This window comes from Schistocerca gregaria, chromosome 3 (assembly GCF_023897955.1).
Source record: "Schistocerca gregaria isolate iqSchGreg1 chromosome 3, iqSchGreg1.2, whole genome shotgun sequence".
In the NCBI taxonomy this organism is placed as follows: Eukaryota; Metazoa; Arthropoda; class Insecta; order Orthoptera; family Acrididae; genus Schistocerca; species Schistocerca gregaria.
The window spans coordinates 627050842-627064234 of NC_064922.1; the positions used below are offsets into that span (position 1 = coordinate 627050842).

Here is a 13393-nt window from a genome sequence, read left to right on the forward strand (position 1 = left end):
CCCTACCACGTACAGACCTCTAACATTCTACGCCCCGCCTCCTAGAACGTTATCCCTTCGTTAGTTATTCAAACTTTTTCACATGATCACCTCCTCCTTGTTGTCCCTTCTCGAAGATCCTAATGGAAAACTGATCCGGAATCTTTTGCCAGTGTAAAAATCATCAGTTTCCAGTCACAGATCACATGTTGTGTGGATACAGTTTAAGTGTCTTTAATGGAACAGTTTCCACTGCATTCTGCATTCTCATGCCGTTGATCATTGCAGTTTCTTCCACCGTTTAGGGATAGTTTCCCAGCCCAAGAGTACTATTGCTCTAAAACTCTGCTCGCTCCTCCATCCTCTTTCATAGCAACATTGATGTAACGAAGGTGATAATTTTTATTCAAAATTGAAGTAGTGGCGAGGTTCGAATCCGCACCCAAACTTTTTGATTAGTAGCCTTTTTCCCATGATTTTGCATGCTTCTTGCGCAGGGTCCATGCTAATTTTCTCTGCATCGTTCCAGTCTTTTAGTATATGTACTGCCCAAGCGAATATGCACTTACACCCTAGAAGAGTATTTAAAGCAAAATACATTTTGCAGAACACAATAACCTCGAACCTGTCTTCAAACACTTAGAAGAGTCATGGGCCAAAGTTAAACTGATTGTATATCGCGCTTTGGAGAAGTACGTGCTACGCAAGTGGATAAAGGACAGAAAGTACCAACTGTGGTGGCTTAATAACAAAATTCAGAAAATGCTGGAAAAACAGATATTTTTGTACTTTCGGTTCAAAGAATAACACATAAAAAATGTTTACAGGAAAAAAATGTGAAGAAATTAGTGCTCCTACAAAACATCAAAGCATACAAGAACAGTCAACATCGTACAGTGGTGAAAGATCTTGCCGAGAATCCTATAACATTCTGTTGCTGAGTAAAATGGTAAAGTGGATCGAAGGTTTCATGTCAGTCACTTTTAGGCCAGTCTTCTGTGGCATCAGGGAAGCCGAAGTAATAAATTTCGCGTTTTAAAAACTCATTTACACTGGAGAATTGTACAGATATACCATCGCACAGACTCCCATATACAGGTCACAGAAATAGTCATCTCTGGCGTTGAAGAGCAGTTGAAAGAGTAGAAAAGAAATTAGTCGCCAGTTCCAGATTGAATCCCAGTTTGGTATTACAAAGAGATTCGACATTGATCTCTTCCTTAGTATGCATGTACTGCGAATGTTTCGCCCAGTGGGAAGTACCAAGCGACTGGAAAAAATCGCAGGTGATTCCCGGCTATAAAAGGGGTAAAAGAAAACACCCGGAAAATTACAGATAATTTCTTGAGCATATTCCACGTTCGGGTATAACAGCTTTCCTTGAGAGAGGAAAGTCACCATCCATGTACCAAGACCAATCTAGGAATGTGTAATCTTCATACTAGAGAAGTTTTACTTGCCCAATAAATACTTACATAGGCGACTAGTTTTGGCATTTGAAATTGCCATCTTCAGATCATCTACGTACATCAACTATTGTGACACTCAGTGTAGTGCACTGCGATCTATTTACTACAGTGAGTGGCCCATTGGTTAGTGAATGTAGACGATCTGAATATGGCAGGTTTCATTGCCGAAACTTGTTGTCTATGTATGAGTATTTATTACTATGTGGGCAAATAAAACTTCTCCTGCAAGATGATTACGTTTTTCACATTCCGATGTCGTTTTCCTGCTGACTTCATTTAATTGTAAAAAAGTTATAAAACATTGCTGGTGCGATACATAGATTTTTTCGCACCATATCCTGCTGACTATGGGCGGGGGGCAAGAGACAGATTCTATATTTCCAGATTTCTGGAAAGCATTTGACACAGTGTCACACTGCAGAATGTTATTAAAGGTCCGAACTTACGGAATAGGTTCTCAGATAAGTGAATGACTCGAATCCAATTTGTTGTCTTGAATGACGTGCATTCATCGGAGACAAAGGTATGGCCAGTATTGCCAGAGAAGTGTGATAGAACCGCTATGGTTCTCATTATGCACTGATCAGCCACAACATTATGCCCACCGACCTACCATCGATATAAACCCGTCCAGGCGACAGTAGCGTTACCTGGAGAGGAATGACTGCTAGTCAGACACACACATGGCGCATGTAGTATCGGTGAGCGTGCTCTCCCTGTGTAGAATAGTAGAGTTTGGCCGAGGCCAGATTGTGATAGCTCGGAGGCTCGACATGATCATTTCGGAAGTTGCACGACTTATCAGGTGTTCGAGGAATGCCGTGGTGAGTGTCTTCAAGATGTGGTGAAACCAAGGCGAAACCACGTCCAGACATCGTGGGGTTGGGCGGCCGCCTCCTATTGCAGATATCTGCTGGGTAGTCTGGTAAACCAGAACAGGAGATGTAGACTGGTAAACCAGAACAGGAGGTGAACTGTTGCAGAACTAACATCATACTTTAATGCTGGGCGAGTCCATGTTCACCGAACACTCCTAACGATGAGCCTCCGCAGGCACGGCCTATTCATGTGCCAATGTTAACACCACGGCATCATCAACTACGATTGAGATGGGCACGTGACCTTCGGCACTGGACGTTGGTGCAGTGGCAGAGCGTTGCGTAGTCTGATGAATCCCAATACCTTCTTATCATGCCAATAGGAGGAAGTGAATCCGCCGTCTTCCAGGAGAAAATCTCCTTGACACCTAAATGTGCGACGGAGAGAAGCTGGCGGCGGCTCCATTATATTCTGGGGAACATTAACGTTGCCATCCATGGATCCAGCGGACCTCCTGAAAGACACCACGACAGCCAAGAAGTATCGTACACTGGTTGCAGACCACATGGGTCCTTTCATGCCGATTTTCATTGGCAATTTTGAACAGGATAAAAGCGCCTTGTCACAAGGTCTGGAGTGCGATGGAATGGTTCGAGAAACACAGTGGTGAGTTCCAGTTGATGTGCTGGCTCCCCAACTCGACAGATCTGAAACCAATCGAACACATCTGAAATGTGATTGAATGGGGGTGTCAGAGCTCATCGCCCCCTCCCCGGAATTTACGGGAATTAGGTGACTTATGTGTGCAGATGTGTGGCCAGCTCACTCCAACGACCAACCAAGATCTCATTGCTTCCATGCCACGACGTGTCGCCGCTGAACCAAAGATATGTGGTCATTATGTTCCGGCTGTACATAAAAGGTATGACAGACAGGATGAGCAACAATTTACAGCTGCTTACTGATGCTGCCCCTGTGTTCAGTATAATGCCGTTGGTCAGTAACTATAGAAGGGTATATGACGATAAAGGTAATTTGTATTAATTATAAAGAATGATAGTTTGCTCTTAATATAGAAGACTGTAAATTAATGCAGATGAGTAGGGAAAAAACAATTCTATAACGTTCGTATACAGTGTTAGTGGTTTGCTCTCAGACACTGTCAAGTCGATTAAATATCCAAGTGTAACGTTGCAGACATATGACATGGAACGAGCACATGTGTTTGGTATGGGAAAGGAGAATGGTAGAACTCGGTTTATAGGGAGAACTTTAGGAAGGTGGAGCTCATCTACACTCCTGGAAATTGAAATAAGAACACCGTGAATTCATTGTCCCAGGAAGGGGAAACTTTATTGACACATTCCTGGGGTCAGATACATCACATGATCACACTGACAGAGCCACAGGCACATAGACACAGGCAACAGAGCATGCACAATGTCGGCACTAGTACAGTGTATATCCACCTTTCGCAGCAATGCAGCCTGCTATTCTCCCATGGAGACGATCGTAGAGATGCTGGATGTAGTCCTGTGGAATGGCTTGCCATGCCATTTCCACCTGGCGCCTCAGTTGGACCAGCGTTCGTGCTGGACGTGCAGACCGCGTGAGACGACACTTCATCCAGTCCCAAACATGCTCAATGGGGGACAAATCCGGATATCTTGCTGGCCAGGGTAGTTGACTTACACCTTCTAGAGCACGTTGGGTGGCACAGGATACATGCGGACGTGCATTGTCCTGTTGGAACAGCAAGTTCCCTTGCAGGTCTAGGAATGGTAGAACGATGGGTTCGATGACGGTTTGGATGTACCGTGCACTATTCAGTGTCCCCTCGACGATCACCAGAGGTGTACGGCCAGTGTAGGAGATCGCTCCCCACACCATGATACCGGGTGTTGGCCCTGTGTGCCTCGGTCGTATGCAGTCCTGATTGTGGCGCTCACCTGCACGGCGCCAAACACGCATACGACCATCATTGGCACCAAGGCAGAAGCGACTCTCATCGCTGAAGACGACACGTCTCCATTCGTCCCTCCATTCACGCCTGTCGCGACACCACTGGAGGCGGGCTGCACGATGTTGGGGCGTGAGCGGAAGACGGCCTAACGGTGTGCGAGACCGTAGCCCAGCTTCGTGGAGACGGTTGCGAATGGTCCTCGCCGATACCCCAGGAGCAACAGTGTCTCTAATTTGTTGGGAAGTGGCGGTGCGGTCCCCTACGGCACTGCGTAGGATCCTACGGTCTTGGCGTGCATGCGTGCGTCGCTGCGGTCCGGTCCCAGGTCGACGGGCACGTGCACCTTCCACCGACCACTGGCGACAACATCGATGTACTGTGGAGATCTCACGCCCCACGTGTTGAGCAATTCGGCGGTACGTCCACCCGTCCTCCCGCATGCCCACTATACGCCCTCGCTCAAAGTCCGTCAACTGCACATTCGGTTCACGTCCACGCTGTCGCGGCATCCTACCAGTGTTAAAGACTGCGATGGAGCTCTGTATGCCACGGAAAACTGGCTGACACTGACGGCGGCGGTGCACAAATGCTGCGCAGCTAGCGCCATTCGACGGCCAACACCGCGGTTTCTGGTGTGTCCGCTGTGCCGTGCGTGTGATCATTGCTTGTACGGCCCTCTCGCAGTGTCCGGAGCAAGTATGGTGGGTCTGACACACCGGTGTCAATGTGTTCTTTTTTCCATTTCCAGGAGTGTATAAAGGAAACATACTGTAGTAGAACACTAGTGCGACGCACTATTGCGTACTATTTTAGCGTTTGGGGTCCGCATCAGATCGGGTTAAAGGAATACATCGAAGTAGTTCAGAGGTGTGCTGTTCGACTTCTCACTTGTAGCTTTGATCCACTCAAGTATTACGAAAATGCTCCGAGAACTCAAATGGGAATCCCTTGAAGGAAGAAGACGTTCTTCTAGAGAAACATTATTCAGAAAATTTAGAGGACCAGCAATTGCGACTGACAGCAGACCGATCTTACCACCGCAAACAAACATCTCGCGCGAGGACGAAAAAGGCAAGACGAGAGAAATCATGGGTGACACGGGGGATGGAGACAGTCGTTATCCACTCCCTCCATTTGAGAATGGTGCAGAAAAGGACTAGCGGCAGTACAAGGCACACTCCGTTATGTACTGCATAGGAGGTATGTAGTAGACAGCTCTACTCCTAGCTAGACTTGCTCTGGAAACATCCCCTAGGGTAGTGGCTAATCCATTTGTCTTTAACATCCTTTCTTTCAGAATTGTTTGTCTAGCAAGGTACACAGGAAAACCTCTGAAGTTTGGTAGTTGTGCAGGTACTGGCGGAAGAAAAGCTGCGAGGGCGTGTCGTGAGTCGTTCTTGTGTATATTAGTTGGTAAGGACGTGCCCGAGAAAGGCAACGACCCCAGTTTTGACTTCCGTTCCGGCACACAGTTTTAAACCGCCAGGAAATTTCAAATCAGTACACAGAGCTTGGAAGAGTGAAAGTTCGACCTGTTACCTGTAGCTCATTAGGGTTACTTCTACTCAAATAGATGTATCATTTTCTGGAGAATGAAGCTCCCCTTTCATTATAACACATGCTGCTGCAGCTAATCTTGTTGGTCGTGTCGACAGCATTTGCCTACAATCAGACTATCCAATAGGTGTCAGTTACACCGGAATGTGTGCTTAAACAAACAGTGGTATTTGTTTTTGGTGCTTGTGACCAATGGTTAAGATGCACGCAGTGGTGAGCTTGTTGCACGCTATGGTTGCAAAGTACAGGCATACTCAACGAGTTCACTTCTCCTACGGATCGTAGTAGTTGCCGTTTCAGAATTTCAGCTACTAGCTTGTAAGAAACCTGAATTTTAGAGCTCTGCTATAGTTCTGCTATACGTTGCGAGAAATACCTGTCACAAAATCCACTTAATCTAGAGGTTACGGCGATTCAGTTAGTGGTCTACTTCTTTTGGGCAACACTACCGTTCCACCACGTTTATAGGTGAACTCGAGATGTCGTGGTATCAAACGCACTTGAGTTTTGTGTCTGCTGCTCACCTGAAGAGAAATTAGGTTTCAATTAAAAAATGCTATAATATCTTAAAACACAGAAAATATATATACAATAGGAACAATTCTCATAATGAAAAACTGTACTAAATTTTTGGTGAAGTTGGTCGGTTAGACCATCAGTGAGAGAGCACCGCGAGTTCCTGCTGCTAATAAGGCTAGTACACCGTTCGTTTATTACATATTCTTATGAACTTCAACCACAGGCGACTGATTTTCAGTGATCTGTGTAGTTACTAGTTTATTTTTTTTTAATTTCTGGCGTGTTTGAGTGCTTACTAGGGACAACGTTTTATTTTAATAACAGTGTACTGTACAGTACCGCCTTTGCTATAGACCCTTGCATCGACTCTTGTATCGTACAGGCTCTTGTTTATTTTAGTTAGAACAGCTCAGTGCCAGTTAGACTGTCAATGAGAGAGCACTGTGAGTTCTTGCTGCTAATAAGGCGAGAACACTCTTCGTTTATTACATATTTTTAAGAGCTTCAAACAGGAGCGACTTCAGGATAGGAACTGTGATTGCTGTGTACAGATGCGAGATGAGTTGTTAACCACTCACAGCTCCAGGCTGTTTTGGCTTCTGTCACCCAGCTTGAGGCTGCTGCCAAGGGGCATCACTGTGTGTGTGTGTGTGTGGGGGGGGGGTATGCGAGGGACGTCGAGCACATCCGACGTGTCCCCTTGCCCCCTGGTCAGTCAGTCCATTGCTGTGGCTGCCCTAGTTACCTCAGCACTAAGGTTGATCCCTCACCTGTGGTCGAGCGGGAGATCATTCCAAAGTCTGGCAGGCAGTGAAAGACTTCCCGAGAGGCCAATCATGGCCCCCCCCCCCCCCCTGGTTCGTTTGACGAACAGATTTCAGGCGTTATCTGTGGCTGACAATGTGTCTAAACTGGATTCAGCCTTCCACTCTGTTCTAGAGGTAGCTTCTCGGACACAAAATCTAGGCATTCACAAAGGGTGGGTTTGCTGAAATTTGGGAGCTCGAATGTTGGGTGTGTAATGGTGCCCCTTAGAAACATGGCTCCCAAGGAGGGGAGGGAGGCCAGTGTGCACTTCGTGTACATACTGTGGGGGAGTCATTCCAGATGTGGGAAGGATGCTTCTGGATGCCATAAAGAGTGCACGGTACAGCAAACTACAGGTGGTGGCCCATGTCCGTACCAATGACGTGTGTGACTTTGGATCGGAGGAGATTCTCTCTCGTTTCGAGCGGGTAGCGGAAATGGTAAAGACTGCCAGTCTTGTTTGCGAGATTAAGGCGTAGCTCACCATCTTCAGCATCGTCGACAGGATCGACTGTGGTCCTTTGGTGCAGAGCTGAGTGGAGGGTCTCAAACAGAGGTTCAGGCGGTTCTGTGACTGTGTAGGGTGCAGATTCCTTGACTTGCGCCGTCGAGGGGTTGATTTCTGGGTTCCACTTAATAGGTCAGGAGTACATTACACACAGGAAGCGGTTACAATCGTATCGGCGGCTCTGTGGAAGGGACTGGACGGTTTTTTTTAGGTTGGAGGGTTCAGGAAACTACAGAAGGGACGTCCGTCTAAAAGTGGGCAGGTAAAACACAGTAAGGTAGTTGTAGAAACCAGTGGTATTGTATTTGTGGTGGGATAGAACCAGAGCTCCAGCTCCTAACAGAAAGCACTGAAGCTCAAATAGTTGTAGTTACAGAGAGCTGGGTAAAGCCAGCAATAAGTTCAGCCGATATTTTTTCAAACAACCTGACAGTTTTCAGAAAGGATAGATTACGTACAGTTGGTGGTGGGGTATTTATTACTGTCAGAAGCAGTTTACCTTGTAGTGAAATTGAAGTAGATGGTTCCTACGAAATAGTATGGGTAGAGGTTATACTTGACAATCGGACTAAACTATTAACTGGATTGTTTTACCGACCACCGCCCCGCCCCCCCCCCCCCTCCACCTCCAACTCAAAAGGTATGGTTGCTGAACAGTTCAAAGAAAACTTGAGTCTCATTTCAAATAGGTACCCCACTCATACAATTACAGTCGGTGGCGACTTCAATCTACACTCTATATGCTGGAAAAATCATACGTTCAAAGCCGACGGCAGGCATAAAACGTCATCCGAAATTGTACTGAATGCTTTCTCAGAAAATTATTTTTAACAATTAGTTCATAAGCTCACTCGAAGCGGAAATGGTTGCGAAATGATACTTGACCTCTTAGCAACAAATAATTCTGGACAAATAGGGAGTATCGTGACGAATACGTGGATTAGCGACCACAAGGCAGTTACTGCAAAGCTGAATACCGTAACACCTACAACCATAAAAAAGGAACGCAAAGTATGTATATTTAAAAAGCAGATAAACATGCTTTCTAAGAGGCAGTCTAAACTCCGTCCATCTGATCACGTAAGCGTAGAACAGATGTGAAATGATTTCAAAGAGATAGTATCGACGGCAATTGAGATATATATACCACATAAATTAATAAGTGATGGTATTGATCCCTCATGGTACACAAAACGAGTCAGATCGCTGTTTCTGAAGCAACGAAAAAAAGAACGCAAAATCCCCAAGACTGGCAAAGTTTTGCGGAAGTTCGAAACATAGCGCGTACTTCAATGTAAGATCCTTTTGATAACTTCCACAACGAAACTCTGTCTCAGAACCTGGCAAAAAACCCGAAGATATTCTGGTCATACATAAAGCACACCAGTGGCTAGACACAGTCAATAACTGCAGTGTGCGATAACAACGGTGAAGTACACGATTTTCCGAAACCTTCACCAAAGAAGACGAAGTAAATATTCCTGAATTCCAACCAAGAACAACTGCCAAGATGAAAAACATAGAAATAGTTCGGTGTAGCAAAGCAGCTTAAATTATTTAATAAAGGGAAGGCCTCCGGTCCGGATTATATACCAGCCAGGTTCCTTTCGAGTATGCTGGTACAATAGCTCCATACTTAGCAATTATACAGAACCGCTCGCTCCTTACCTAAAGACTGGAAAATTGATCAAGTCACACCAATACCCAAAAAGGGAAATAGGAGTAACCTTCTGAATTACAGGCCAATACCACTAACGTCGATTTGCAGTAGAGCTATGGAACATATATACATCCATTATGAATTACGTCGATGAAAACGATTTATTGACACCTAGCACAGATTCAGAAAACATCGTTCTTGTGAAACACAAGTAGCTCTTTATATTCATGAAGTAATGAGTGCTATCGACAGGGGATGCCAAATAGATTCCATATTTTTATATTTCCAGAAGACTTTCGACACCGTTCCTTACAGGTGTCTTTAACCAAACTGCATGCATATGGAATATCGAGTCAGTTGAGCGACTGGATTCGTGATTCCTGTTATAAAGATCACAGTTCGTGGTAATAGACAGAAAGTCATTGAGTGAAACAGAAGTAATATCCGGCGTTCTCCAAGGAAGAGTCATGGGCCTTCTATCGTTTCTGTTCTGTATTAACGGCATAGGAGACAATCGAGTAGCCGTCTTAGATTGTTTGCAGATGATGCTGTCATTTACCGTCTCTTAAGGTAATCGGATGAACAAAACAAACTGCAAAACGATTTAGATGTCTGTATGGTGCGAAAAGTGGCAATTGACCCTGAATAAAGAAAAGTGTGAAGTTATTCACATGAGTACTAAAACAAATATTCTAAATTTCGATTTCGCGGTAAGTCACACAAATCTGAAGACTGTAAATTCAACTAAAAACTTAGGGATTACAATTAAAAATAACCTAAATTGGAACGATCATATAGATAATGTTGTGGGTAGAGCAAACTAAAGACTACGATTCCTTTGCAGAACACTTAGAAAATGCAACAGGTCTACTAAAGAGACTGCTTACACCACGCTTGTCCGCCCTGTTCTAGGGTATAGCTGTGCGGTGTGGGATCCGCATCAGATAGGACTGATGGATGATATCGAAAAAGTACAAAGAAAGCAGCTCGTTTTGTATTATCGCAAAGTAGGGGAGATAGTGCCACAGACATGATACGTGAATTGGAGTGGCAATCATTAAACAAAGGCATTTATCGTTGCGACTGGATCTGTTCATGAAATTTCAATCATCAGTTTTCTCCTCCGCTTGCGAATACATTCTGTCGGCAACCACATACATAGGGAGAAATGATCATTACGATAAAATAAGAGAAATCAGAGCTTGCACAGAAAAATTTTAGTGCTCGTTTTTCCCGTGCGCCTTTCGAGAGTGGAACGTTAGACAGCTTGAAGGTGGTTAATTGAATCCTCTGCCAGGCACTTTATTGTGAATAACAGAGTAATCACGTGGATGTAGATGTAGATGAAGACTGGTTATCGATCATTTGTTGAATAGTGTGGCAGCGTAAAAGTATGAATTTTAATGTAATATAGTCTAAATTGTGTGGTGCAGAAAGGTGCAGATATCATGAGAAATCTTTATGAAAGTTATAAATATCATATAAAATACCAGTTTGTTTGGTATGTCTGTCACTATGAGCATCTTTGGATGGCTAAACACATGAGTGATTCGTAATCTTTGGTTACCAGATGTTGTAATATTACTGAGTAGAGCGCTGACGAGCGAAAGAGCCGGAAGGAATTGTCGGCCAGGAAGTGAGAGAGGGCTTCGTGTCACGGCAGAATGAGGATCTTGGATGGCGGACGTACCGCATAGACAACTGAGATGCTCCCTGATGTGTAATTGAGGGCAGAGGATGATTTGAGTTATTTAGGAAAAAGGTAATGTGCCTTGAGTTTAATTTGGTGCGAGCGTTAGACAAGTAATTATTTTAGTGTAAAGATTTCGTACTGTCTAACAATATGTACCTGTTGGTGTCCAGGGTAAGTTTCCAGTCATGTGTTTAGTATTCCATTTAGCTTTCTCCCTCCACTGTTAGTTAAAGTATTTCATTAAGAAGGGCAAAGAGTAAATTTTGCGTAGTTTGAAGACTGTGTATAAAAGTAACGTTTATGTTGCATGACTATGCTAAAGGAAAGATCATTGTTTATGTTATTAAAACGTTTGGATATAATTTCAGAATACTACACTTTATCATTTATAAATACTGGACTGAAGTCTTTTCTCTCCGTTAGAGGAAAAGTGAACCTGATAAAACCTTCACTGTCACGCTTTGTGCTACTGCTGGACATTACATCCAATTTTCGGAAAGAGAACAAAAGTTAATTTTCGAAAATAAAGTAAATAAGTAAAGACAGTTTGTAAGGAGTGATTTATTTTAGGTACACGCAGCTCGACAGTTTACATTTTTTCATTTAGCAGAGAGAGGAAAGCCTCGTTATCTATTGAAAGGTAAGAATCTATTGGAGGGCCTAAATACACATTACATGGAAAAGTGTCACAAAATTCAGTGGATGCGTTTTATAACAGGGTACATTCTCAACATATAACTGTCAGCCACTGTCTGTTTCATGAGAAAGCTCTTCTGAGTATTATTGATGACCATTCTTTACATTCAATCTCATTTACAGTCAGTCACATGCTGTTTGTATTAATTGATATCACACACATCAAAAGTAATTTGCACAAATAAGATTATATTTAAGAGTAGAGTAGGTAAGGCATCAGAATGTGTAATTTGAATTAAAAAAATTTTGCTTTTACATTACTAGCCAGAGATAATCATGTTGTGGTCGAAGCTCTTTTCTTGTCAGTAAGCAAAGGCTCTAGCGCACAAAGTTTTCAGTTAACATGTTTCAGCTTTTAAGTTTCAAGTGTTGCGAAGGTAATGAAGGAATTAGTTGTTGGTGCGAAGCAGAAGCCAAGACACCGGTTCTGGATCGTCGTGATCATCTCTCGGTTCAAATGAGGCGCGAATTTCTTGTACTCCGTAAGCTTTCCCACTGCAGGAAAACCCTAGCGACTGTTCCTGTACACAGCGACGACCCTTCGAAATTCGCCACTATCTTCACTAAATAACCTTTGGAACCCTGTCATGCCGTCATTGGAACCCACGTTACACGTAGCTAGAAACACAGATATTTACACTCCTGGAAATGGAAAAAAGAACACATTGACACCGGTGTGTCAGACCCACCATACTTGCTCCGGACACTGCGAGACGGCTGTACAAGCAATGATCACACGCACGGCACAGCGGACACACCAGGAACAGCGGTGTTGGCCGTCGAATGGCGCTAGCTGCGCAGCATTTGTGCACCGCCGCCGTCAGTGTCAGCCAGTTTGCCGTGGCATACGGAGCTCCATCGCAGTCTTTAACACTGGTAGCATGCCGCGACAGCGTGGACGTGAACCGTATGTGCAGTTGACGGACTTTGAGCGAGGGCGTATAGTGCGCATGCGGGAGGCCGGGTGGACGTACCGCCGAATTGCTCAACACGTGGGGCGTGAGGTCTCCACAATACATCGATGTTGTCGCCAGTGGTCGGCCGAAGGTGCACGTGCCCGTCGACCTGGGACCGGACCGCAGCGACGCACGCATGCACGCCAAGACCGTAGGATCCTACGCAGTGCCGTAGGGGACCGCACCGCCACTTCCCAGCAAATTAGGGACACTGTTGCTCCTGGGGTATCGGCGAGGACCATTCGCAACCATCTCCATGAAGCTGGGCTACGGTCCCCCACACCGTTAGGCCGTCTTCTGCTCACGCCCCAACATCGTGCAGCCCGCCTCCAGTGGTGTCGCGATAGGCGTGAATGGAGGGACGAATGGAGACGTGTCGTCTTGAGCGATGAGAGTCGCTTCTGCCTTGGTGCCAATGATGGTCGTATGCGTGTTTGGCGCCGTGCAGGTGAGCGCCACAATTAGGACTGCATACGACCAAGGCACACAGGGCCAACACCCGGCGTCATGGTGTGGGGAGCGATCTCCTACACTGGCAGTACACCTCTGGTGATCGTCGAGGGGACACTGAATAGTGCACGGTACATCCAAACCGTCATCGAACCCATTCCTAGACCGGCAAGGGAACTTGCTGTTCCAACAGGACAATGCACGTCCGCATGTATCCCGTGCCACCCAACGTGCTCTAGAAGGTGTAAGTCAACTACCCTGGCCAGCAAGATCTCCGGATCTGTCCCCCATTGAGCATGTTTGGGACTGGATGAAGC

The 13393-nt window shown here is 45.2% G+C and overlaps 1 non-coding gene across 1 annotated transcript; it reads right to left on the reverse strand.

Annotated features, from left to right (window-relative positions):
- Positions 1-433: 433 nt before the first annotated feature.
- On the reverse strand, positions 434-540 carry LOC126357186 (U6 spliceosomal RNA). Its single transcript, XR_007566155.1, has one exon. It is a non-coding gene; the product is annotated as a U6 spliceosomal RNA (small nuclear RNA).
- Between the last annotated feature and the right edge of the window lie 12853 nt (positions 541-13393).